The sequence below is a fragment of the Pristis pectinata genome, chromosome 3, assembly GCF_009764475.1.
Source record: "Pristis pectinata isolate sPriPec2 chromosome 3, sPriPec2.1.pri, whole genome shotgun sequence".
In the NCBI taxonomy this organism is placed as follows: domain Eukaryota; kingdom Metazoa; phylum Chordata; class Chondrichthyes; order Rhinopristiformes; family Pristidae; genus Pristis; species Pristis pectinata.
This window is the reverse complement of record NC_067407.1, coordinates 63484447-63511791: the sequence shown is the minus strand read 5'-3', so window position 1 is coordinate 63511791 and position 27345 is coordinate 63484447. Positions and strand designations below refer to the sequence as shown.

Here is a 27345-nt window from a genome sequence, read left to right as displayed (position 1 = left end):
CGGATGGAGCAAAGGCCATGGGTCCCAACATTCCAGCTGTAGTGCTGAATGCTTGGGCTTTTCAACTAGCCTGCCTCCAGACAAACTATTTCAGTACATCTACCCAAGAAAGATTAAAATTGCTCTGTAAACCTTACAAATAGAAAGCAACATCCAATCCAGCCAAATACTGGCCCCATCAGCCGAATCACAATTAATCACAAACAATGCACTGGTACCTACTTAATGTGAAGGATGTGTTCCAGTAATGAGTGTGCTAATGGAATCAGCACCAAAAAGGGTCAGAGGTACATAATAGCGCTCCTGTACCAGGAAACTTGTGCAAATTTGTTCTCACTGTTGCAACACGCTGCTGTGTCAAAAACCTGGCATGAATCAAACAATGAATCATCCAAATTGGTGTGGAGAGGTCACCTGTGAGGGCTGGATGAACCTGGGTGAGTGGTGTGGCTACTCAGCAGTGAGATGTGGGGAATCAGGGCTGCACAAATGGTAGACACAGCGAGTGAACCCATTGCTGGGAACCACAGCAGCTGCTCTAGGTTGACAGCTCTCCGCAGCCCTGAGATTTCTCTTAGGGTAACAAGGTTAATAGCCAGTGACCACTGCTGGGTTTCTCACTCTCTTCTTCCCTTACTGTATCATATCTCAAAACCTTTTCTTTGTATGCAGAACTGTAACTAAGCTATTTGATAATGACCATAAGGTGAGGTGAAGAAAAACAGGATGCACAAGTGACTGAATTTGAGGAACACAAAAATTTGAAGGCTGTTGACCTTAAAACTGGTTGAAAGATCCATAGAAAAATTCAAAGAAAGAAAATTTTAGGGGGATGAAAAGCAAAGCATTTCATACTGGAGTATTCAAAAATATTGGCTTAATTGTTTAACATTGCATTTGAAATCATGATTGTTTTAAAGACAAAGATCACTTGACAGCTCATGCCACACAAGTACAGGACAATGACCATTTCAAGTTTTCTCACAACATTTAAATGCATTAACATTGCTGAATCACTTAACATCATTGTGTGTGTCACCACTGAAAAGAACTTTAACTAAACTAGCAACATAAATACTTTGACTGCAAGAACAGACTGAATGGGTGGGAGGCACCTTGCAGTGATGAACTCATCACCTGACCCCAAAGTTGATCCAGTAATTATCGGACTGAATTAAAATATTACCCACTTCTCTGCATGAATGGAACTTCAAAGGCACTGCAGAAACTGGGCATCAAAGACAAAGCACCCAACTTTGATCAATCCCTTTTAGCATCATTTCCTTTGCACACAACCAGCTCAGAAGACTATGGTCTACACCATCTATAATATATGCTGCAACTGGCCAGGCCAAGGCTCCTTCAGTAACGTGCCCCAAACCCACAAACTATCAATTGGAAGATCAACAGCTGCAGTTGCTTGGGAATACCATCAAAGGCCCCTCTCATCATGTATTATTCTAACTTGAAAATATATCATCATTCCTTCATCACTGCCAGATGGGAATCCTGGAATTACTTACCTAAAAAGACCGTGGGAGTACCTGCAACACATGGATGAAAAAATCCAAGAAGGTGGACCACCACTGCCATCTTCTTGAGGCCTATTAAGAGTTATCTAACACAAAATGCTGGTCGTTCCAATAAAGCCATTCCCAAGAAAAAATTCATTCTAAAAAGCTTGTTTCAGCCACCTGCAACATCCAGCCCTGCTCTCTTGTCAATTTAACATTTTCACCATGCATAACAAGATTCCACTCCCAATGAAACATTAATACTGATCTATCAGCAGACATACAACATTTCCCCTATCATGGTCCTTTTGTGACGGTGCTAAGAGAAAATTCTATAAAATATTCATCTGGGGCTTTTAATGCACCGCCTATACCAGAATGTATGCTGATAAGGTGGTGCTGTATTTAAACTGGCTTAATCTTGACAGATTAAATTATTATCACAAGTACACCCAGGACTTAATCGATTGATACAAGTTCAATTTCAGGGCCCAGTGTAGAAGCACAATGGGATGGGACAGTGGATGTGCTGTGACTATGTGGTTTTCCTCCAGGTGCTCAGATTTCCTGTCAAGTCCCAAAGATGTTTCTTGATTACTGATCAGGGAGGGTCAAAGCCATGGAGAGACTTGAACATAAGGAAAATAATTTAAAGTTCTACGTGTCAGTCAGCTGAAATCAGCAAACATATGCATGACAAGTGAGGGACATTTGGTGGGAGTTAGTATAAGAAAAGGTTGGAAGACTGCAAATTAATCAGATGGAGGATGGTAGCCTGGTCAGAACAATACTGCAATAGTCATATTGTGAAATAACTAAAGCATGGTGAAAGTATCAACAGGTGGACTAAGGTATGGTAGTGGATATCAATGGTGAGCAAGATCACACTTCAATTGGAACACATTTAGCCAATTATTTTCTATACTGTGCACTGTCCTATTCACACTCTTAATTCATTGTGTTGAATTGTTCCATTCACCGCTGTAAATAAGGTGCCTAGAACTCAATAGTTTACAGCTCAAAATATTGGTTTCAAAGCTTCAAACCAAATTTCAATAGGTATGTCATTTCTGAAGTTTAAAGGAACAAAAATAAAATTGACTGATCAACTTCACTGAAATTTGAGAACAAATGCTTGCAATAGGCCATGTAAAAAAATCATACACCTTATTATATTACAGTTAAATCCTACTTCCAGTACTTCACACACTAAGAAAGCAATCGATTATATTTATCCTGTGTTATTTTCTAAAGTGGTGGTCCTCAAAATTGTGCCTTTAATACATTCTTCAACAATTCAACTCCTACTAATTTCCAAGTGCTGCAAAGATAAAAATAATGTCCCTTGGACCAGTATTGGGATCTGTAAAACAAATTCTAATACAATATTGTGAAAACAGGAAGCAGCATTAACTGAGAAAAGGACTGTATGTGACTTAGGGAGGAAATAAACAATTCTGCTAAAATTCAAGGTAGAATCATGCAAGATACAGGTACTCCTCAGATTATATTCTCTTTTCACTAAAATATAATTACTTCTTTCATGTACACATCCTTGCCAACGAACAATCCCCACTGTTAGAGGGCAGAGAAAAAGAGGATACAGTTGGTAGTCATAATTAATAGGAAACATTAATAGCAATAACAAACGTGCAGCAGCATTCAACCTATTTCTATTGTATACTACTACATTGACACTGTCAGTCACTATACTACCTTTCATGATATAATAAGTAATGTGACAAATCATGGGTGCAAGCTATATCAACAACATTCCTATCCATTAGGATGACAACCATGTTGTGTTAAGGCAAACACCCTGAAATCACAGACTGCAGCCACTTAACATAATAGGTCCTTGAAACAAACCACAGTTTTTATACAGACGGTATTTGAAACAGACTAAAATGATGGAAACAAACTTCCATAGGGTATCATAGAAACCTGTTCAGTGCTCTACTAGAAACAGACTTCAGAATGTTATCCATGGAAGTGTATCGTATGTTATAAAGGGCAGAGATGTTATAATGGAGAGAATGAGAAAAGGGTGAGGCATATGGTTAGAAGATCAGAGTCAATGACACATGGCTCTGAGTTTGATGATGTTCTAGCAAAAGACAAGAAAATTCAGGCAAGACTTGAAATAAAGTGAGGAGCTGGATCTTCTGAAAGTGTCAACATGTTAAGGCTAGCCATGACTTGTTTGAACACTTCAAGAAGTATGCAATCCTACCTGCATAATAGTTGGGAGAGGCAGAGAATGTATGGCAGAATTTTTCCTCCTCAAAGAAACTGGAATAAATCAGTGAGGAAGATGGCTACTTTTCTAAAAAAAAGTTTAATTTGAATGAGGCATGCATGCCTTTATGCACATTCATCTCAAGCAATGAGATCCATGCTTTACAGCAGCCAAAGATCACTTAGTCTTCTCCTTAGCGGCTAAATGCAAGTTTAAACCTCTCTTAATCTCCACTCAGAGAACTTGAAGGCTCTAAAGGGACATTCAAAACCAAATCTTCCAGTGGTGTGATGATTTAACAAAAAAATTGTAGATGATGCCACAGTTCTAAGATTATAACATGTCCTTTCTCTCTCCTTTCATCAGACAATATTGCGTCGGGAGTAACCAGGGGAAGGACCCTTGCTAACTATTGGCAATGCCTCTGGGCATCAAGCAAACATCAAGAAATGGCTGACAATATCCTGGTGGTGTTTTCCCCCCAACAATGTTTTATTGTTACAACTCATGGATCAGGGCATTATTACTACATTTCAGGTATAATATCTACAGTGCAAAATAAGGTATGTCATTTCTGAGTCAAGTGGCAATATTTAGGAACTTTGGAAGATGTACTTTATTGATGCTAGATTAGCTCCACTTACTATGGACTGTAAATACGATGCAATTGCCATCTCTGATCATGCACCATTGATTTTATCAATTAAATTACCAGATGTATCCTTTAATGTCAGACAATGGTGATTTAATCCTTCTCTATTACAAGACTCAGATTTCATCCAATTTATCAAAGAACTGATTTCATTTTTCATTTTAACTAATTTTACTGAAGAAATTTCCAGTGGGATAATATGGGACACTTTTAAAGCATATATCCGTGGTCAAATTATTTCATATTCCGCTGGCTTGAAAAAACGAACTAATAATGAAATACATATATTGGTTGATAAGGTTAAGGAAATCGATTAAAAATATTCTGATACTCCGAATCTGGAGCTTTTTAAAAAGAGAAAAAAACTCCAATTACAACATAGTTTATTATTAACATCTTCAATTGAAAATCTACTACTTAAAAACAAAAGTCAATTTTATATACATGGTGACAAATCCGGTAAATTATTGGCCAACCAATTGAAAGCTACCTTATCTAAACGTCAGATTAATAAAATTTGTAAACCAGATGGTACTTACACGATAGATCCTGTTCAAATTAATAAATCCTTTCAAGAATTTTATTCTTCTTTGTACCAGTCAGAATCCCCTGAGGATCCTACATCAATGTATGAATTTTTAAGAGATCTGAAGATTCCCCAACTATCTTTAAATGAACGTTCTACATTAGATGCTCCCATTTCGGAGGAAGAAATAAAGAAAGTAATATTTTCAATGAACTCGGGTAAAGCACCCAACCCTGACAGATATACAGCCGAAATTTTTAAACCCTCTTCTGATATTCTTGTTCCCTGGTTAGCCAAAATTTTTAAAGATGCCCTATCAGTGGGTAAACTACCACAATCTTTCTCTGAAGCAAGTATTTCTTTAATTCTTAAAAAGGATAAAGATCCCACTGACTGTGCATCTTATAGACCTATTTCCTTATTAAATGTAGATCCAAAAATATTTTCCAAAATATTGGCCTGTAGACTGGAAAAGGTTCTCCCACAAATTATCTCTGAAGACCAGACAGGATTTATTCAGAATTGTTATTTACATTTTAATATCAGGAGATTAATGAATATTATATATACTCCTTCATCCCAAATTCCAGAATGTGTTGTTTCACTAGATGCTGAAAAGGCGTTTGACAGAGTCGAATGGGAATATCTATTCACTACACTTCAAAAATTTAATTTTAGCCCTAAATTTATATCTGCGATTAAAATGATTTATTATACACCTATGGCTTCAATACTTACTAATAATCAAAGATCTCCTTTGTTTAGGCTTTTTCGAGGTACTAGACAAGGTTGCCCGTTAAGCCCTTTATTATTTGATATTGCTTTAGAACCCTTGGCTATTGCACTTCGGGACTCCTCAAATGTACGTGGCATTACTCGTGGACAGATGATTCATAAGATATCTCTCTACGCCGATGACCTGTTACTTTATATTTCTAATCCAGATGAATCTATCCCCACAGTACTATCACTACTAGATCAGTTTAGTGTTTTTTCTGGCTATAGATTAAATCTTAATAAGAGTGAACTTTTTCCATTGAATATGCAAACCCCAATTTATAGCCAATTACCTTTGAGATTGGTAACTAATTATTTTATGCATTTAGGTGTTAAAATTACTAAGAAACATACAGATTTATTTAAAGCTTTAATTGACCATGTTAAACAATTATTTACTAAGTGGTCTCCACTGTCTTTATCATTGGTAAGCCGAATTAATGCAATTAAGATGAATATTTTACCAAAATTTTTATATTTATTTCAAGCGATTCCAACTTTTGTCCCGAAATCTTTTTTTGACACTGTTGATTCTAAAATCCTTTCATATATTTGGCAGAATAAAAACCCAAGGTTAAGTAAGAAATATTTACAAAAATTAAAAAAGGATGGTGGTTTGGCCTTGCCTAACTTTAGATTATACTATTGGGCAATTAATATTAGATATTTAATTTTTTGGATACAAGATTCTGATGTAATTCAATGCCCTAAATGGGTATGCCTTGAGCATCAATCAGTTTCTGACTTTTCATTAGTTTCTATTTTAGGTGCTTCTCTCCCTTTTGCACTTACCAAGTTAAGTAAACATACGACTAACCCAACTGTTAAACATACAATACGAATATGGTTTCAATTTAGTAAATTTTTTGGATTGAATAAATTTAATTTGTCAAGTCCCATTCAATCTAATTTTTTCTTTCATCCTTCTAGAGCTGACTCAGCTTTTTCCATATGGAAAAGGAAAGGAATAGTATGTTTTCAGGATGAATTCATTGATAACTGTTTTTCATCTTTTGAACAATTGTGTAATAAATATAATTTGCCTCGGTCACACTTTTTTCGATATTTGCTGATTAGAAATTTTTTTAAAACTACTATAGCCTCTTTTCCGACACCTTATAAAATTGAAACTACGGAAAAAATTTTAGGTCTTAATCCTTATCAGAAGGGCTTGATAGCGATAATTTATGATTTAATTATGAAAATACGTCTAGAATCATTAGACAAAATTAAGAATGAATGGGAAAGTGAACTCCAGACATTTATACCTATAGAGACTTGGAAGAAAATTCTTCATTTAATTAATACATCTTCAATGTGTGCCAGACACACGTTGATACAGCTTAAGGTAGTCCACAGGACCCATATGTCCAAAGATAAGTTAGCTCATTTCTATAACCATATAAATCCTATATGTGATAGATGTAAATCGAATGTGGCTTCTTTGACACATATGTTTTGGTCCTGTCCTCTTCTGGAAAAACATTGGAAAGACATTTTTAACATTATTTTAAACGTATTGAAGATTGACTTACAACCTCACCCTATCACTGCAATTTTTGGATTACCAAGGATAGAGTCTGGCCATTTATCTCCTTCCGCTAACCGTATGATTGCTTTTGTTACATTAATGGCCAAACGATCCATTTTGTTTAAATGGAAGGATCCAATACCCCCCACTACTTTTCAATGGTTTTCTCAAATTATATCATGTTTAAACTTGGAAAAAATTAGGAATGGTACTGTTGATCCTCCGCTTAAAAATTTGAAGATATTTGGAGTCCATTTATTCAATATTTTCACATGACGTAGATCCCCTTTCAATAATCTTCCGACTTGGAGGAACGGACTTGACGACATAATATTGCTCTGTTTCTACTGAGAAATTTTAGCCCAGTTTTTTTTCTTTTTTTTTGTTGTTTGTTTTTCTTTTAAAAAGTTTTTTTTGTTTAGTTTATATTGTTTATAATTTTTTTTATTGATTTGGGTTTTCTTTTAAATTTATATAATAAATCTTTTTCTTTCCCCTATTTTATATTATATTCATTTACTAAGAGATCATTGGATCTACAGATTTTTAAAAATATTTTATTGTTCTTTATGATTATATGCTATGATTGTTATCCTGATCTCTTTGTATTACATGTATAAATATTGATGCTATATATCAATTTGTATTAATTTGAAAACTAATAAAAAGATTGAAAAAGAAAAGGAAGATGTACAACATCAAGATAGCCATCAATCACATCGGTGCCTCTTGGGATGATGTAGTCCATGCAACACTGAATGGGAGGAAATTATGGCTACAGAGTATGCATAATTCCCATTGGTTTACAAATTTGATAATATATTCATTGAGATTTTTCAAGTTAGCAAATGCGGCTGGATTTGACAAAGTAGACCAGGATGATGTGGACGAGTTACAAGAATTGTACTGGGAAAAGCTCACAAGTGACAACAGCTAGAGCATCAAAACAAGTCACAATGAACAAGAAGTCACCAATGTGTCACCATGACCACCACCAAAGCAGATCATTATGAAAAGACTTTCAGAGGCATTCTGTCACATCAAAAAGAGTGATGACTACCTTCAATGAGGTCAATCCCAATATGGAGTGCAGCAATAAATGTGGCTACATGATGGAAGATACCATATTACCAGGAACTTTATCAGATGAATGAGAGCTGTCCAGCTGTCCATCAACACCTTCTTTAAGTCTCATTCATCAGCCACCCAGGAACAATCACAGGAAGATCCTTTGCCATCAATGTCGCAAACTCCAAGTTCAGAGTCACCAGCACCCTCATCACCCTAACACCATGACAGCTCTGCCTCTCACCTCTCCCACATCAGCTCAATTCACAAAGCCACTTCCATAAACATACAAATTAGGGGCAGGAGTAGACCACTCAGCCCCTTAAACCTGCCTCATAATTTAATAAGATCATGACTGATTTGACTGCAATCTCAATTCAGCATTCCCACCTACTTGTTGGAACCTTTCATCTTTGTGTATCAAGAATCTGCCCCAAACAGCCTATCCAAAGACTCACAATCTTCTGAGAGAAAAAAAGAAGCCTCTTCCTTGTCTTAGCAAGCCCTACACACTGACCCCTGGTTCTAGGTTCACCACAAGAATATGATCCACCCTGTTACAACCTCTCAAGATTTTGTATGTTTAATATGATGAGTTCCCTGAGAAGATAAATTACACGTTTTTATCTTAATTTGTTTTAATTGTTGCCAAAATCGTATTTCATTATTTTAGATACTAGTGCCGATGTATTTTTTAATCTGTTTGGGTTTTTTTGACTGAGGTTCTTAAGTTCTGAAACACAACAGGCCTCTACATTGAAAATAATGTAAAATGCCTTTTCAATTGACAAGACTTTTGCATAATTCAATATTTTCCCAGAATATAACTGCATTGTAAATTGAGGAATATCCATCATACTTTCTGAGGAAGAATGAGGAGAAAACAGGAATTAAATTGTGAAACATAAAACAAAAGATGAGTCTTACAGAGATTAAAAAAAACAGAAGTGGAAATACTCAACATTTCAGATACATCTGTAGAGGAAAAACAGTTAATATTACATTTTCAACAGAAAATTTTCAATAGAACTATGCTGAATATTGAGGAAAGGTCATCGAGCTATCTAATCTGCCAACTTTATCCAGATTTTACCTATTCTTTTTCAGATTTCTTGCCACTTATTGATATAATTGTTAAAAGGATGCTTATGGAATTCTAGATTTCTTAATATAGAGCATGTAATGCATTGCTGTTACTTGTCTAAGGTCCAACAAGACCTCCCAAACCTATAACCTCTGCCAGCAAGAAGGATAAGGAATTCAGTTTACATGGGGACATCATTATTTCATATTTCCCTCCAAGGTACCATTCTGACTTGGAAATACACTGCCGTTACTTCATCATTGCTCAGTCTAAATCCTGGAACTCCCTCTGCAATAGCATTGTGGAAGTACCTTCAACCAAGGGATGGCAGTGGTTCAAAGTGGCTCACCGCCACTTTTTCTAAGGACAATTAAGGATGGACAATAAATGCTGACCATGCCGGTTCAGTCTAGATCCCAAAAAAATACAAAAAAAAAGTACAAAATTAACTGCAATGCTAAACAGAGGTTGAAGTAACAACCATTTCTAGTTTTGATTTAGGGAAAATTTAGAGAGCACAATGATATCAGAAATGAGGCACCAGGGAAACTATTTATTTTGATTACAGCAAAGAAGTATTAAGAAATAACAAAGTGTGCTTGGTAACACGCTGATCTGAGAATTAGAAACTCATTATAAAGCATAAATTTGAAATTAACTACAAAGAGACTTAAATTATTTTGTTTTAAATGTAGGTGTAAATCCTAATTAGAAAGAGGAAACAAAAAACATTTTTGAAAGGTGAAGTTCTTTTAAAAAATTGGATAAAGAGGGCAGTTCTTCATTGAAAATGGAGAGTCAGTACAGCCACAAAGGGCTAAGTGGCTTCCTTCTCTGCTGGAGAAACTATGCTTTCTGTAACAACTTTTTTTCTCCAATAGTTTATGAACTAAATCTCAGTTTTCATTGTTAGAAGAGTGCAAATTTGACTTTCGCAGCAATTTTTCAAAAGTATTACTGATTTACAATTCAAACCATTGGCTATTGCAGGTTTTTATAAGACATTCAGATAGGGATCAGGAACAGAAAATATACAGATTCTTGTCCCCCACACCAGTGTATAGAGGTCAACCAAACTTCAGTGGCAAAAGGATAGACTCATGGCACGTATCAAAGAGTTGAGCATCCCAGTGAACTACGACAGTCAAATTTTAATGACTGTCACATTTAACTGGATGCAAGAAAAAGCAAAGGACAGCAGAGAAATTCCAATCTTGCTGAGCAGTCAACAGAGAAATCTATAGTTGCTAGCATGAAATGGATTGTGTCAACATTTAAAAGCTATCTGGTGAATAACATTGAAAAGCATTGGGACTCAAAAGAATCAATCTCCAAAAATTGTGAGGAAACAGCACTGAAAATAAGTGCAATATTTGCAAATTGCCACAAGCAAAATTACTCAATTTTTCCACGTAAATATAAACAGGTGCCACCATGTGCACTGAGCTACATTAGTTAGCTTGACTACACAGACATGCAACACACATTTACCATTCCTGGTGTGTACAGATTTTCGTCCCAACATTGGGAAAAGATTTGTATCTAAATGAAAAAACTGAAGCTGGAATTTGATGGTTGTGGTTCAGTTAAAATTCACTTACTCCAATCACTTTAAGGTCATTTTTGTAATTTCTGGACTTCATTCATGTACATTTGGCACATCAAATCTATTGAATTGGCAGCTTGAGAAATAAATTCACCACAAATGCAAATGAGTTATAATAGAATGTCACACAATGGATCAAGTATGGCGATTTTAGACAAAGAATTTGGGGCAATTTTGATTATGATAAGAGAAAGCAAGGAAAAGAAAACATAGGTCTAACTTAAGAACAAAACAGGTTCAAAGACACAAAGCATGCAGTGCAAATAAAACTTCAAATCTGATTTTTGCATCTAGGAACAAGTAGAGAAATTCTGTTAAAAAGTGAATGGCATCATTAGCGAATGTAGATATAAACACAGAAGCGAATACAAAAAAAGCCAAGGGAGATAAAGCTAAACTAGGGAATGCACCAGCGCCAGGGATCAAGTCCAAGGAGCAGACCAAAGGACATATACTTGTATAAATTTCTTTCACAATCTCAGTACTCAAAATGCTTTACAGCAATGAAGTACTTTAGAAGTGATGTAATTAGAATTGACGAAACATACAGAACACAACAGTCTATTTACCCACAGCAGGCTCCACAAACATCAATTTGATAATTTTAAGCCTGATTAAAGGGGAGTGAGGGATAAAATTTGGTCAGAACACAGCAATAGCGTCTCTGCTCTTCAACATAATACCACTGGCACTTTTTGAAGAAACGCTACAACAGAGAAGACAATTTTTCAGTCCACTCTACTTTTAATATAGCCATTCCCATATTATTCCCCCGCCGTCTCGCAAATTATTTTCACTCTATGCCAAGTCAGTGCCCATTTGAAGGCCCTGGTTATCCGTTTCCATCACACGTACAAACAGCAAGTTCCAATCGTAACACGCTGCATTAGGAAGTTGTTTCCTGACCTCTGTATCTTTTATCATCGTTTATATCAGAATCTTTGAAACATCTGCTGATGACAGCCTCTCTCCATTCATTCTATGCAAACTCGTCATAATCTTGTACTGTACACCTCGACCAAACCTCTTCACAACCTCTTGTTTACCAGCTTCTCCAGTCCAGCCTGGAATTGTTTCGGGACCTGCATAAGGCTACCCTTTGCCACCCCAGCGAGATTTTCTTTGAGATGGAGTCTCCAGAAGAGGTCTTAAACTCATAAACCTTACCAAGGAGAAAGAGTAGCATCAACAGAAATCAAGTAGATGGGAGGGGGTATTACCAAACCGGAAAGGGCGGGATGAAAAGGTATGGGGAGGGGTGAGGGAGACTGATTGGGAGGATGGAGGCGACCCAGGGAGCAAGGGGAGGGTGAGGAGGTTGGCAGGGAGTGAGGGCTTGGGGGGGCTCATCAATTCAATTGGTTTTCGGCCGTGTCAGCCAGTCGAGGGTAAAACAAAACACACAGACGACGGCCTGACGTACCTACGGTGCCGGGGCCCTGCGATCACCCCCCCCCCCCTCCCCAAACCCCGGCATGAGGGCATCACCTCGGCTGCCGACCCGGGCCTGGCCTCTCCCCCCCCCCCCCCTCGGGTAGGAGGCCCCCTCCCGCCACCGCCTCCCGCCCTCGGCCGCGCGCCGGTTCCGTTGAGCCTACCTCGGGCTCGCGCTCGGTGCCGCCGCTGCCCTGGGATCGGCCGACAACAATAATGCGACACTTCCGCCTCCCAGCGCCGGCCAGGCCGCCTTCAATCGCCGCCGCTGCAGTGGTTGACGGACGGAGGGTGGGAGGGAAGCGGCCTCAGTGGCTGAGGTCCGGCCGGAGCCCAACAAGGGCCGCGTTGCATTCACATAGCGCCCCGTAAACGCGAATGCAGGTCCCAAAGTGCTTCCCGGAGTGTGGTGGAGCCACGCAAAGAGATCAGCTCGGTGCAAAGGTAAGTATTACGGAGCGCGTTAAACGATAAGCGAGAGGTGAGCTCCAGCAACGCTCCGGATGTTTGTCTCCGTCTCCCCACAACCGCCGTTCGACCAGCTAGGTACTTCAACGCGGAGGGTGGTGGATCTCCAGAATCCTCTTTTCCAGAGGAAGGATGATCGGGGGGCGGTAGAGGAAGGATTGGGGAAAAGATGAGGGGGAGGGGAAAGGATGGGGGGAAAGGGGAGAAAGGATTGGGAGAAGTATGGGGGCTAGATCACTTGGGATTTGTAAAGAAGGAGCAGATAAATGAAAGATCAGAAAATTGAGGGCTATGGGCAACTGGCACAGAAGAGGAGATCGGAGGCAGATCAGCCACGAAAATTATTGAATGGTGGCTTGAGGGACTAAAGGGCCTACTCCTATTCCTCTTGTGTACTTACCAGTTTCACTGGGAAGATTGTCACGGCAGCAAGAGGAGTTTGTAGACTTTGAGAGAGAAAAGATCATCAAGAGCTTTGGAAACAAAGGTGAAAATATTTGAAATGATTCTAGTATATTTTGGACAGTGAGAAGCTTTTGGATCTGGAGGGTATGGGGGTTGATGAACATCAGAAATAAGAGTGGGCCATGTGGCCCGTCAAGCCTCTTCTGCCATTCATGAAGATCATAACTGATCAACCTATGTGCCATTTTCAGCCTTATCACCATTTACCTTGACTTCCTCAGTACCCAGAAATAAATGATAACTGCTTTGAAGTAACAGAATGTCTGACCCTCATAGCTATCCAAGATGGAGAATTCCAAAGGATGAATAAGTTTCTCCTCATTTCAGTCCTAAACATCCCATCTCTTATTCTCTACTATGCCTATGGTCCAAGACTTCTTAATCAGAGGAAACATCCTCTCTGCATCTAGCCTGTAAAGCCCTTTAAGAACTGAGCATTTCCATGAGATGTCTTATTCTTCTGAATTCTGAAGAACAGAGCACCAGCCTACTGAATCTCTCCTCACGTGAAAAACTGCCATCCCTAGAACCAGTCTAATGAATCTTTGTTGTATCCCTCAACCCAAGTATTTCCTTTCTTAGGGTGACCAAAACAGAATGCAGTACTCCAAGTGCGGCCTCGCCAACATCTTGTAGAACTGCAACATAACATCCCAGATTCTATACTCAGTGCCCTGACTGAAGGCCAGCGTGACAAAAGCCTTCTTCACCACACTGATGCCACTTTCAGTGAACCATGTACTTGTACTCCTATGGCCCTCTGTTCTACAACACTTCCCTGATTTGTCTTCCCAAAATGCAACACCCTTCACATCTGAATTAAGCTCCATTTGCCATTCCTCAGCCCAGTCACCCAGCCGATCAAGATCCCACTGTAGTTCTTGGTAACATTCACTGTCTATGATACCACTTGTTTTAGTGTCATCTGCAAACTTACTAACCATGATTTGTACTTTTTCATCCAAATCATTGATATAGATGACAAAAAACAATGGGCCCAGCACCAACCCCAAGGCACACCACTAGTCATGGGTCTTAAAAAATCCAAAAAAACAACCTTCCACCATCACCCTTAGCTTCTTACCATTAGGCCAATTCTGTATCCAATTAGCTAGCTCACTCTGGACCCCATGCAATCTAACCTTCCAGAGCAGCCTACTATGCGGAATGTTATCAAAGGCCTTCCTGAAGTCTATATAGACTACATCCATCTCTGTGCCCTCATTGACCTTCTTGGTTACTTCTTCGAAAAACTCAATCAAATTCGTGAGTTTGCCATGCTGAGTATTACCAATCAACTATTGCCTTTCGAAATGTGTGTATATCTTATCCCTCAGAGTACCCTTCAATAACATACCTACCACAGATGTTAGGCTTATTTGTCTATAGTTCCCAGGTTTTTCTTTGCAGCTCTTCTTAAATAAGGGCACAGCATTAGCCACTCTCCTGTCTTCATGCACTTCACCTGTCGCTAACGATGATGCATGCATCTCGGCCAGGGCTCCTGCAATTTCTTCTCTAGCATCCTATAGTGTCTTTGGATATACCTAATCAGGCCTCGGAGATTTATCTACCCTCATGTGTTTAAGACATAGAACAATCCTCCACTCTAATGTATGGACTATTCTCAAGATATCCCCAATAACTTTCCCAAGTTCCCTAGTCTTCATGTCTTTCTCCATGGTAAAAACGGAGGAGAAATATTCATTGAGGACCTTGCCCATCTCCTGAGACTCCACGCATAGATGTCCACTTTGGTCTTTGAGAGGCCCTATTCTTTCCCTAATTAGTCTTATTCCCTTAATACACATAAAATCTCTTTGGATTCTATGTAATGTTCTCTGCCAAAGCTATCTCATGCCCCCTTTTTGCTATCCTGATTTCTTTCTTAACTATATTCCTGCATCCTTATATTCCTCCAGCAATTTACTTGATACCAGTTGCCTGTACCTGACTTCATCAGAGTCCTGATGAAGGGTCTTGACCCGAAGCGTTGACTGTTTATTTCGCTCCATAGATGCTGCCTGACCTGCTGAGTTCCTCCAGCATTTTGTGTGAATTGTTCCAGATTCCAGCATCTACAGAATCTCTTGTGTACCTGACCCATCCCTTTTCCTGACCAGAGCCTTAATATCTCTTGTCAGATATGGGCAGCACAGTTCTGGATGACTATAAAAGGGAAAAGAAGGAAAAATGGACAAGAGAGTGCTGGAAGAGATGGGTCTTGTACAGGGGCATACTCAGGAGTTTAAAGTTGACTACTTTTGGACAAACACTTTAACTATTCATATTACACTTACTAAACCATATCATTGGGTTATAGAGTCATATAGCACAGACCCTTTGGCCCACCGAATCCAGGCCCACTATCAAGTATCCATTTACACTAATCCTATTTTGTTCTCCCCACAGTCCCATCAACTGAACCCCAGGACAATTACAGTGGCCAATCAACCTACTAACCTGCACATCCTTGGAATGTAAGAGAAAACCAGAGCACCCCAGGAAGCCCACATGGTCACTGGAAGAACATGCAAACTCCACACAGACAGCACCAGAGTTCAGGATTGAACTCTGGTCGCTGGAACTATGCAACAGCAGCTCTAATAGTTGTGCCACTGCGCTGCTCTAATCTATATTAACATGCATCATATACATAAAAGTATACTGCAGTATACCCGAAATTTCATTGCAAATCTTTGTGAGGGGAGAACATAAGCAAACTAAGTACTCGTGCCTATAAGCATACATATGACCCGAGTTTGCATGTGTTTATAATTGCACGTTACAAGGAAAGGTGTCTTTCTTAGTTTGAGCATGACAGTGGGAAAAAGCATAAAGGCAGCAAATCGATCTGCAGAAATGCATATATTTTAAATGATATGGGGAGCTGGCGTGCTTGCTGCTACCCCAGAGATGTGCAAAGAATTCAGGTTTCAGCAACAAATAGCTGTTCTCCAAAGGCTTTATGGGTAGATGAACTGTTTAGAATGAAGTTCCATAAATCATACAGGACTCTCATTGGAACCTGCCACTGAATTACTGAGGCAACAGGACAGAGCTTGTCTTTTGCTGATCCCTATGCATTTGGAAAATGCGTGTGTGAGCTACCTGGATGACTGTCAGTTGTGCTGTTTCCTTGCCGTGCCAAACCACAAACGCAACTTACCAACACACTGTCTAGATTCACTTATAAAGAATGGTCAATTAAACCAGGTGACAGAAGATATTAAAAATAGAAAATGCGAGCAACACTTGGCATCAGGCAGCATCTGTGGATAGAGAAATACATACATAGGGTCTTGGACCTGCTGAGTATTTTCAGTATTTTCTATCTTTATTTCAGATTGCCAGCATCTGCAGTTATTAGCTCTGCAATTTCGTAAAAAGCTCTATCTCCTAAACGGTCATTGACCTGAAACATTAACTCTTTCTCTTTGCACAGATGTTGCCCAACCTGCTGAGTGTTTTCAGCAGCTTCTGCATTTATTTAAGACTTTCAGCATCTGCATTTTTTAAAATTTTCATTTCCAGGTGATAAAGGATGCCTTGCACTGATGAAATCCTCCCGCAGCACCAGTGAGCACTGTCAGGGTATTTGAAACAAGAAATCCTGGATTACAAAGGTCTGTATGTTTTCACAAATATAAGGAAATAAAAAATAACTTGCCCAAAAACATGATTCACAGACTGGACATCTCTTTGAGGGAGCTGATAATAAAGTTTTCATTATATCTGTATCTAAATTCTTATGTCCACTTATTTTAAGAAAACAGAATTGTTTGAATCACAATCTCATTTCCTAAGCTTTACCAATGATCCAGTGTCGTAATCGGAATCAGAATGGGTGTGACAAGAATGAAGGTATGTCACACTGCAACATTGAATAACATACAGAGTTTCCACAAGAAATGTTGGTATTCCTCTAGAAATTACATTTTTCAAATGAGTATTTCATGCCATGTTCATGAAGTTGAGAGGAGTTGAGGACTGTCTTGGAGCCAAATTTGAATCTAGTTTAAACTCATGGAGTTTGGACATTCTCCATCTAACCAAGGAGCTGCAAACCACAATTGGGTGAGGTTCCAAGGTTTTCAGCATCTAAGAAGTTTGCTCACAGGCATCTTATCCCCAAGATAATGATCCTGTTCACTGTTCCAAAATGCAATTCTATTGTGCGTAACTTGGGTACTGCCAAAGTTATGGAACTGCACTTAAATCTAAAATTATCCCATTAGTTCAAAGTTTTGGCTGTACTCATCAGTACAGTTATTGGCATGATTGCTGTAATGATGCTTTTGTTGCCAGGACTATATAGCTCCAGGATTCTCATGTGAGCACTCATGTTGAATTATTTGTTTTTTTTTAACAATGCCCAAGATTTTTAACTTGGATAATGTATGATTTCTTTTTGGCCTATTTTCTCCAAGTTGAAGCATTGTTCTTGTGTACTTAAACGCAGTAATAACTTGTGTGTAACAAGGTTCCCTATCCCCTGCGATGTGATAGGGGACCCAGTTAATCTCTTTTTATGATTGGCATTGAGGAATATTTATCAGCTGGTGAATATTCCTTATTTCTTCCAAAAAATAGTAAGTCCAGTAACATATCCTCACTGTGGTACTTCAGTCATGGGAAGAGATCTTTCTTGAACCCACAGCTTTTTGACTCACCCAACCAACTCACCCAAGATTGTCACTTTGGCATTTCTTCTTGGTGAAGTTCCCTTGAGTAAATTCTTCTTTGCTCCTAAACAATTTTTCTCCTCAGAGACTCTTAAGCTCCAATTTGGCCTACCTGGAATGAACAATTGGGGGGTGTGGGGGGGGAAGATGTTAAAATATAGCATTGTAAACGTTCCTGAATTCCTACAGCATTTGACCCTCGCAATTCAGATTACTGTATTTTGGGGGGGGATACTTGGAGGGGAAGAGACCTTATGAAACTTTAAGGCCCAACAATGTAATGCAGACCTTGGTGCAACTTTAGTTCTGCAATTCACGCAGGGTCTCTGAACCCTAATACTATCGGGTCAGAAATAGTCCAGGAAACTGCTTCCACCTGCCAATCACGACCTGCTTTGATATCATGCAGCTGATCTGCATCTTGGCACCATAGGGCTGGAATACATCATCAAGCCAGGTAAGAAATAAAGAGACACATGCTCAGCACGTCTTTGAATAATTACAGGTTGGAGAATACATGCACCAACATTTCCAAGAGGTTGGACGAACTTGGATTGTTTTCTCTGGAGCATCAGAGATTGAGGGGTGACTTGATAGGAGTATAAAAAATTATGAGAGGCAGAGATAGGGTATATAGTCAGTGTCTTTTTCCCCAGGGTGGTTATGTCAAATACTAGAGGGCGTAGCTTTAAGGTGAAAGGGGAAAAGTTTAAAGGAGATGTGTGAGGCAAGTTTTTTTATTACACAGAGCAGTAGGTGCCTGGAACATGCTGCCAGGGGAGGTGGTAGAAGCAGATATGATAGCAATGTTTAAGAGACATTTAGATACGCACATGAACAGGCAGGAGATGGAGAGAATATAGACCATGTTCAGGCAGATGGGAATAGTTTAATTTGGCATCATGATTGGCACAGACATCGTGGCTGAAGGGCCTGTTCCTGTGCTGTAGTGTTCGATGTTCATCCCCCTCCGGCTCCAACTTCAGCCCTGGCCGCCTCCAGGCCAAGACCTCTCACACCGCCGCTGGGTCCTACTGCTCCTCTGCTTCCCCCACTACTCCCCATCCACCCCCAGTCTCTCAAGCTTCCCCCTACCCCTCATCCCCCCTTCACTCCTCTGAGCCCCCATCTTCCTCCCACTCCACTTTCCTTGACCCCTCTAACTCTCCTCTAGCCTCTGACCCCTGCACCAACCCCTGCCGTGTCTTCACTATCCCCTCCGACCTTACCCTCTCCGAAGCAGAACGTTCTGTCCTTAGCAGGGGCCTTACCTTTGCCCCCTGCGTCCGCAGCTCAACGAGCTCCACACCTGCCATGATACCGAGGTCTTCCATCGCCTCCATCTCCAAGCCTACTTCTTTGGTGAGGATTCCCCAGCCCCCACCACTGATGACCCCTTCTCCCACAAGCCCTCTTCCTTGTTTTGGACACCCCGCCCTGGCCTTCTGCCCGCTCTGGATCTCTTCATCTCTAACCGCTGACGGGACATTAACTGTCTCAACTTCACCACTCCTGTTACCTATTCCAACCTCACCCCAATAATACTGATCCCAAGTTTACTATCAAACCCACAGACAAGGATGGTGCTGTTGTAGTCTGGCGGACTGACCTTTACCTTGCCGAGGCCAGATGTCAACTCTTGGACGCCTCCTCTTACTTATCCCTCAGCCAGGTCCCCACCAAGGAGCATCAGGCCATTGTCTCCCACACTCTTACTGACCTCATCATCTCTGGAGAACTCCCCTCTACAGCCTCCAGACTCATAGTTCCCCTACCCCACACTTCTCGTTTCTACCTCCTACCCAAGATCCACAAACCTAACTGCCCTGGTATGCCCTTTGTTTCTGCCTGCTCCTGCCCCTCTGAACTCATGTCCTCACACCTTGACTCCATTTTGTCCCCCTTGGTCCAGTCCCTTCCGACCTACATCTGTAACACTTTGCATGCTCTCCATCACTTCAACAACTTTCAGTTCCGCGGCCTTGAGTCCCTGTACATTTCCATCCCCCATCAAGAAGGCCTCAAGGCTCTCTGCTTTTTTCTTGACAACAGACCCAACCAGATCCCCTCCATCGCCACCCTCCTCCATCTGGCAGAACCGGTACTCACCCTCAACAACTCTTTCGGCTCCTCCCACTTTCTCCAAACCAAAGGTGTCGCCATGGGAACTCGCATGGGCCCCAGCTATGCCTGCCTTTTTGTCAGCTACATGGAACAGTCCATGTTCCAAGCCTACACAGGTAACGCCCCCCAACTCTTTCTCCACTACATTGATGACTGCATTGGTGCTGCTTCCTGTACCCGCGCTGAACTCGTCAATTTCATCAACTTTGCCTCCAACTTCCACCCTGCCCTCAGATTTACTTGGTCCATCTCCGATACCTCTCTCCCCTTTCTGGCTCTCTCTATCTCCATCTCCGGAGAAAGATTAACCACTGACATTTTTTATAAACCCACTGACTCCCACAGTTACCTTGACTACATCTCTTCCCACCCTGTCACTTGCAAGGATGCAATCCCCTTCTCCAATTTCCTCTGTTTCTGCTGCATCTGTTTCCATGATGAGGCTTTTCATTCCAGGTCATCAGAGTTTTCTCAGTAAATGGGGTTTCCCTTCCACCAGCATGAATGCAGCTGTCACCCGCATCTCCTCTAATTCCCATATGTCTACTCTCACCCCCCCCCCCCCCGACATAACAGGGACAGGATTCCCCTTGTCCTCACCTACCACCAGATGTGCCTCTGCATCCAACACATCATTTTCCACAACTTCCGCCACCTCCAACGGGATCCCACCACCAGGCACATCTTCCCCTGCCCCCCTCCTCTTGCTTTCCATAGGGATCACTCTCTCCGCGACTCCCATGTCCACTCATCCCTCCCCACTGATGAACCCCCCTGCGCTTATTCCTGCAACTGTATAAAGTGCTATACCTGTCCCTACACCACCCTCACCACCATTCAGGGCCTTAGACGGTCCTTCCAGGTGAGGCAGCGCTTCACCTGTGAATCCAAGGATGTTATTTATTGCATCTGGTGCTCCCGGTGCTGCCTCCTCTACATTGGTGAGACCTGACGCAGATTGGGTGACTGCTTCGTCGAGTACCTTTGCTCCGTCCGTGGCAACAGCCAGGATCTCCTAGTGGCCAGCCACTTCAATTCCACATCCCACTCCCATACTGACGTGTCTATCCATGGCCTCCTCTACTGCCACGTTAAGGCCAGACACAGATTGGAGGAAAAACACCTCATATTCCACCTTGATAGTCTCCAGCCTGATGGTCTCAACATCAATTTCTCTAACTTCTGGTAACCCCTCCCCTCTCCCCCCCCCCCCGCCATTCTTTATTTTCCCCTTCCCTTTGTTTTCCCTCATTCCTGTGGCCCCCTCACTCCTTCTCTTTCCCCTCCCCCTCCCTCATGACCTGCCCATCCATTCCCCTCCTTCCCTTTATTTCATGGTCTACTATCCTCTCCTAACAGATTCCTTCTTCAGCCCTTTGCCTCTTCTACCTATCACCTCTCAGCTTCTTGCATCACTCCCTTCCATCCCACCTGCCTTCCCCCTCTCACGTGGAGTCACATATCACCTGCCAACTTGTGCTCCTCCCCTGACCTTATTCAGGCTTCTGCCCTCTTCCTTTTCAGTCCTGATGAAGGGTCTGAAAAGTCAACTGTTTATTTCCCTACATGGATGTTACCTGATCTGCTGAGTTCCTCCAGCATTTTGTGTGTGTTGCTCCAGATTCCAGCATCTGCAGAATCTCTTGTGTTGATGTTCATGATGTTGCCCTTCAGACTTAGGGAAGAAGCTGAACCATTTAAATGAGATACTGGAGTTAAAATTACATAGGCATCTTGCCAGATAATTTTGGGAGTTTCCATCACAACTAATAATAAAATTTGGGTTTTACACTAAAGCCCAGATCCATCTAAAACTTGTGTACTGTTTACTCATCTCATGTCAGATTTCCTAATTTCTCCTAAATTATTGGACAGGATTCAAGAAAACATTTTGAAAAGCAGAGAAGCTGCAGATGTTGGAAATCTGAAATAAAAAGAGAAAATTCTGGAAACAATCAGCAGGTGAGGCAGCATTTGTGAAGAGAGAAACAGAGTTAAAGTTTTAGGTCTATGAGACATTAACCTGTTTCTCTTTCAACATGTACTACCTACCCTCTGAATATTTCCAGCATGGTCTCCTTTTAAAAGGGAAAACTTGTTCTTTGATGGGTTCTCTAGATAAGACATAACTTTTGCTGCAATCATTCCTTCTCTGTATTTATATTCTCTCTGCATTTATATTGTGCTCTACTTTTATTTTCTATCCTGTTCTTTCAAGTTGGAAAAAAGTGTTTTTATAATACTACATTTCTTTGCAGTAGCATGGTGTTGAGATCAAGATTCATTGTTGAGTATACTGCTGAAGCTCACACTTTCCAAGAAACCTCAGAACTGAGGAATGCTTTGCTGCCTTTTGGCTTTATTCTCTTCCATAACCTTAAGGATTTGAAACCTTAAGATGGAAAATATCTTTTTACTTACTTCATCTTTTTAGTAGAGTTTGCACAATGGTCCTTCACCTAGGTTTGTAATATTCATTTGTATTAGTCATAGAAACATAGAAAACCTACAGCACAATACAGGCCCTTTGGCCCACAAAGTTGTACCGAACTTGTCCCTACCTTAGAAATTACTAGGCTTACCCATAGCCCTCTATTTTTCTAAGCTCCATGTACCTATCCAAAAGTCTCCTAAACGACCCTATCATATCCACCTCCACCACCATTGCCGGCAGCCCATTCCATGCACTCACCACTCTGAGTAAAAAACTTACCCCTGACATCTCCTCTGTACCTACTCCCCAGCACCTTAAACCTGTGTCCTCTTGTGGCAATCATTTCAGCCCTGGGAAAAAGCCTCTGACTATCCAAACGGTCAATGCCTCTTATCATCTTATACACCTCTATCAGGTCACCTCTCATCCTCCATCGCTTCAAAGAGAAAAGGCCGAATTCACTCAACCTGTTTTCATAAGGCGTGCTCCCCAATCCAGGCAACATCCTTGTACATCTCTTCTGCACCTTTTCTATGGCTTCCACATCCTTCCTGTAGTGAGGTGACCAGAACTGAGCACAGTACTCCAAGTGGGGTCTGACCAGGGTCCTATATAGCTGCAACATTACCTCTTGGCTCCTAAATTCAATTCCATGATTGATGAAGGACAATACATTCGTATGCCTTCTTAACCACTGAGTCAACCTGGTGCAGCTGCTTTGAGCATTCTATGGACTTGGACCCTGAGATCCCTCTGATCCTCCACACTGCCAAGAGTTTTACCATTAATACTATATTCTGCCATCATATTTGACCTACCAAAATGAACCACTTCACACTTATCTGGGTTGAACTCCATCTGCCACTTCTCAGCCCAGTTTTGCATCCTATCTATGTCCCGCTGTAACCTCTGACTGCCCTCCACACTATCCACGACACCTCCAACCTTTGTGTCATCAGCAAACCTACTAACCCATCCCACCACTTCCTCATCCAGTTCATTTATAAAAATCACAAAGAGTAAGGGTCCCAGAACAGATCCCTGAACACCACTGGTCACTGACCTCCATGCAGAATATGACCCGTCAACAAACACTCTTTGCCTTCTGTGGGCAAGCCAGTTCTGGATCCACAAAGCAATGTCCCCTTGGATCCCATGCCTCCTTACTTTCTCAATAAGCCTTGCATGGGGTACCTTATCAAATGCCTTGCTGAAATCCATATACACTACATTTACTGCTCTTCCTTCATCAATGTATTTAGTCACATCCTCAAAAAATTCAATCAGGCTCGTAAGGCAGGACCTGCCCTTGACAAAGCCATGCTGACTATTTCTAATCATATTATACCTCTCCAAATGTTCATAAATCCTGCCTGTCAGGATCTTCTCCATCAACTTAACAACCACTAAAATAAGACTCACTGGTCTATAATTCCCTGGGCTATCTCTACTCCCTTTCTTGAATAAAGGAACAACATCCGCAACCCTCCAATCCTCCAGAACCTCTCCTGTCACTATTGATGATGGAAAGATCATCGCCAGAGGGTCAGCAATCTCCTCCCTTTCCTCCCACAGTAGCCTGGGGTATATTTCATCCGGTCCCAGTGACTTATCCAACTTAATGCTTTCCAAAAGCTCCAGCACCTCCTCTTTCTTAATATCTACATGCTCAAGCTTTTCAGTCTGCTGCAAGTCATCACTACAATCAACAAGATCCTTTTCCATGGTGAATACTGAAGTAAAGTATTCATTAAGTACCTCTGCTATTTCCTCCAGATCCATACACACTTTCCAACTGTTACACTTGATAGGTCCTATTCTTTCATGTCTTATCCTCTTACTCTTCACATACTTGTAGAATGCATTGGGGTTTTTCTTAATCCTGCCCGCCAGGGCCTTCTCATGGCCCCTTCTGGCTCTCCTAATTTCCTTCTTAAGCTCCTTCCTATTAGCCTTATAATCTTTCAGATCTCTAACATTACCTAGCTCTCTGAACCTTTTGTAAGCTTTTCTTTTCTTCTTGACTAGATTTATTACAGCCTTTGTACACCACAGTTGCTGTACCCTATCATAACTTTCCTGTCTCATTGGAACATACCTATGCAGAACTCCACACAAATATCTCCTGAACATTTACCACATTTCATCCGTACTTTTCCCTGATACCATCTGCTCCCAATGTCAGCTTCCAATTTCCTGCCTGAGAGCCTCATAATTCCCCTTACTCCAATTAAACGCTTTTCTAACTTGTCTGTTCCTCTCTCTCTCCAGTGCTATCGTAAAGGAGATAGAATTATGATCACTATCTCCAAAATGGTCTCCCACTGAGAGATCTGACACCTGACCAGGTTCATTTCCCAATACCAAATCAAGCACATAAGATTCTTCCATAGTCATAAGTACTTTCAAATATGGATTGCATACTATGTCCTTTGTAGTATTCATGACATCTGCAGCATATGATATATTTTAAAATATTATCTTCCTTGATAATATACCACAAAATGCAGTGCATCATTTGTCATATATATTATTCCATTTATTGTACAACCCCAATAAGATTAATGTTGTCTCAGTTTGTGAGTGAGCTAGCAAGAGATTCTTACAGTAAACTCAGTTTATATTTTAATTCATAAGGGATCACTGTGGCTGTCACCAATACTGTTATTTAACTGTCCCTTTTGTGGCAAAATGATTGTCTTATACTTACAAAGCAGTCTTTTTTTTATATTTGTTCTAAAGTGCTCATGATTTAAAGAAAAATTAATTAGCATGCATTGATGGGTGGGGAAAGGTTCAGTCTTGGTTATTGAATAATCATCCATCAGATCTGTGTCTGATGGATAATCAGTCAATAATATTCATAATCTCAGCTAAGACATTGCATGTTAGTGATCATGAAAACAAAGGTTATCTATTCAGAAGAGCTACAAAATTAAAGCCTTTCAGCAATGGGAATCATTAACGGCACAGAAGGTATCGTTTGTGCCAGTTAAGGATTCATCTTGGGTGTTGGCACAATGGAAGAGGCATCAAGCTTTCTTCCCCCTTGTAACAGGATCTGTTATTTTATTATGGTCAAGAAAACATCTGATACTACCATGGTCTGCCCGGTATAATACCAGTTGCAATAGAAATAGCTTAAAAATAATTCTAATTTTACATTAGAAATAGGCCATTGGCCCCCTTGATCATGCCTGCCATTCAATAAGATAATGGCTAATCCAGTCTCAATCTCAACACTGCTCTCCTGCATCATCCCCATACATTTTGACCTTTAGGGTCCAAATGTCTGAATATATTCAATAAATCCACCTTCACTGCTGTAGGATAGAGAATTGTAAAATATCATGACTCTGAGAGAAATTCCTTCTCATCTCCATCTTAAATGGGCAACTTCTTCTGAAATGATGCCCCCCAGTTTTAGACCCATCTTGGCATCCACCCTGTCAATCTCTTTCAAAATCTAACGTGTTTCAATAAGAACACCCTGTATTCTTCAAAACTCCACTCAGGCCCACTCTGCTGAAGCTTTCTTTATATGTCAACCTCTTCATTCCAAGGAACTAACTCAGTGAACCTTTTCTGCACTGCCTCAATTGCAAATAAATGCTTCATTAAATTTGGAGACCAAAACTGCAGTGGTGTGGTTTCACCAATGCCCAATAAAACTTCTGTAGTCCATACTCCTTTGAATAAAGACCAGCATTCCATTTGCTTTCCTACTTACCTGCTGTGCCAGCATATTAACCTTGTATTTCATGTACTGGAACCCCATCCCAGATGCCTTTGCAATGCAACATTTTGTGGTCTCACTCGGTTAAAATAAGAACTTATTTTTTTAATATTCTTCCTTACGTTTTCCCATACTATACCCCACCTGGTAACTTTTTGCCCACTCAATTAACCTATCTATATTACCTTTGCAGACTCTTTGTGCCTTCCTCACTACTTGCCAACAGTACAGATTAAGGGTCTTGACCCAACATGTTGATAGTCTATGTCTTTCCACAGACGCTGCCGGACCCGCTGAGTTCCTCCAGCATTTTGTTCATAGCCAACACATCTAACTTTGTGTCATCAGCAAATATGGCTACAATACATTTTATCCAAGTCATCAGTATAGATTATAAATAGCTGAGGCCCCAGTGCTGATCCCTATGGCACTGCATTTGTCACTGATTTAAATCTGAAAATGCCTCGTATACTTCAACTGTCAATTCTGGTTGAACTGAGGCAAAAGGAAGTGAAGTTTTCCAGGTAACAGTGAAAAGAAGTGTCCAGTTGGAATTCCTTAAAGGTACTTTGTCATTACTACTTACTAATTTATTCACCATTTTTTATACATATATCCTAATGGCTAAATCAATGCCAAACACAACACAAATTAAAACAGTCACACATCCTGCATTATTAATCAAAACCAGACTGAGAACCATTGTGAAAAATTGCTTAGCAAGTCTGATTAATGGGTAGTTTTGGGTATGTTGGCTACATTTCTATGCCTGAATGATGAAGCCCAAGGCATCCCAATATTGTGCCCTGGGCTTCATTTTTGCATTGACAGAGACTTGTGCAGAGCTGCCAATTAATTATGATTAAAAACAAGAAAAGGGTGGGCTCAGTGGCTGGGGTAGTTGTTTGAGATGGGCTGCAAGGGCCGGGTGCGGCTAAGGCAGGTACATGGCAAATGAAAGCTAGGGATGGACAATTAGGATCAGCGTCTGGAGTGAGATAC

The 27345-nt window shown here is 40.7% G+C and overlaps 2 protein-coding genes across 5 annotated transcripts in view; one reads left to right on the top strand and one right to left on the bottom strand.

Moving 5' to 3' along the window:
* fam20b (FAM20B glycosaminoglycan xylosylkinase) overlaps positions 1-12995 on the bottom strand; it is a 131958-nt gene extending 118963 nt beyond the window's left edge. Inside the window, exon 1 of one of the 4 annotated variants that reach the window (XM_052011853.1) lies at positions 12596-12995. The gene's annotated coding sequence lies outside the window, so the exon portion shown is untranslated. Of the gene's footprint in view, positions 1-11903; positions 11971-12043; positions 12094-12164; positions 12208-12595 lie in introns of those variants that run through there. The other 3 variants (XM_052011854.1, XM_052011856.1, XM_052011855.1) reach the window with 3 other exon arrangements.
* LOC127568283 (uncharacterized) overlaps positions 1-27345 on the top strand; it is a 54889-nt gene that overhangs the window by 9662 nt on the left and 17882 nt on the right. The gene's annotated exons all lie outside the window — the stretch shown is intronic.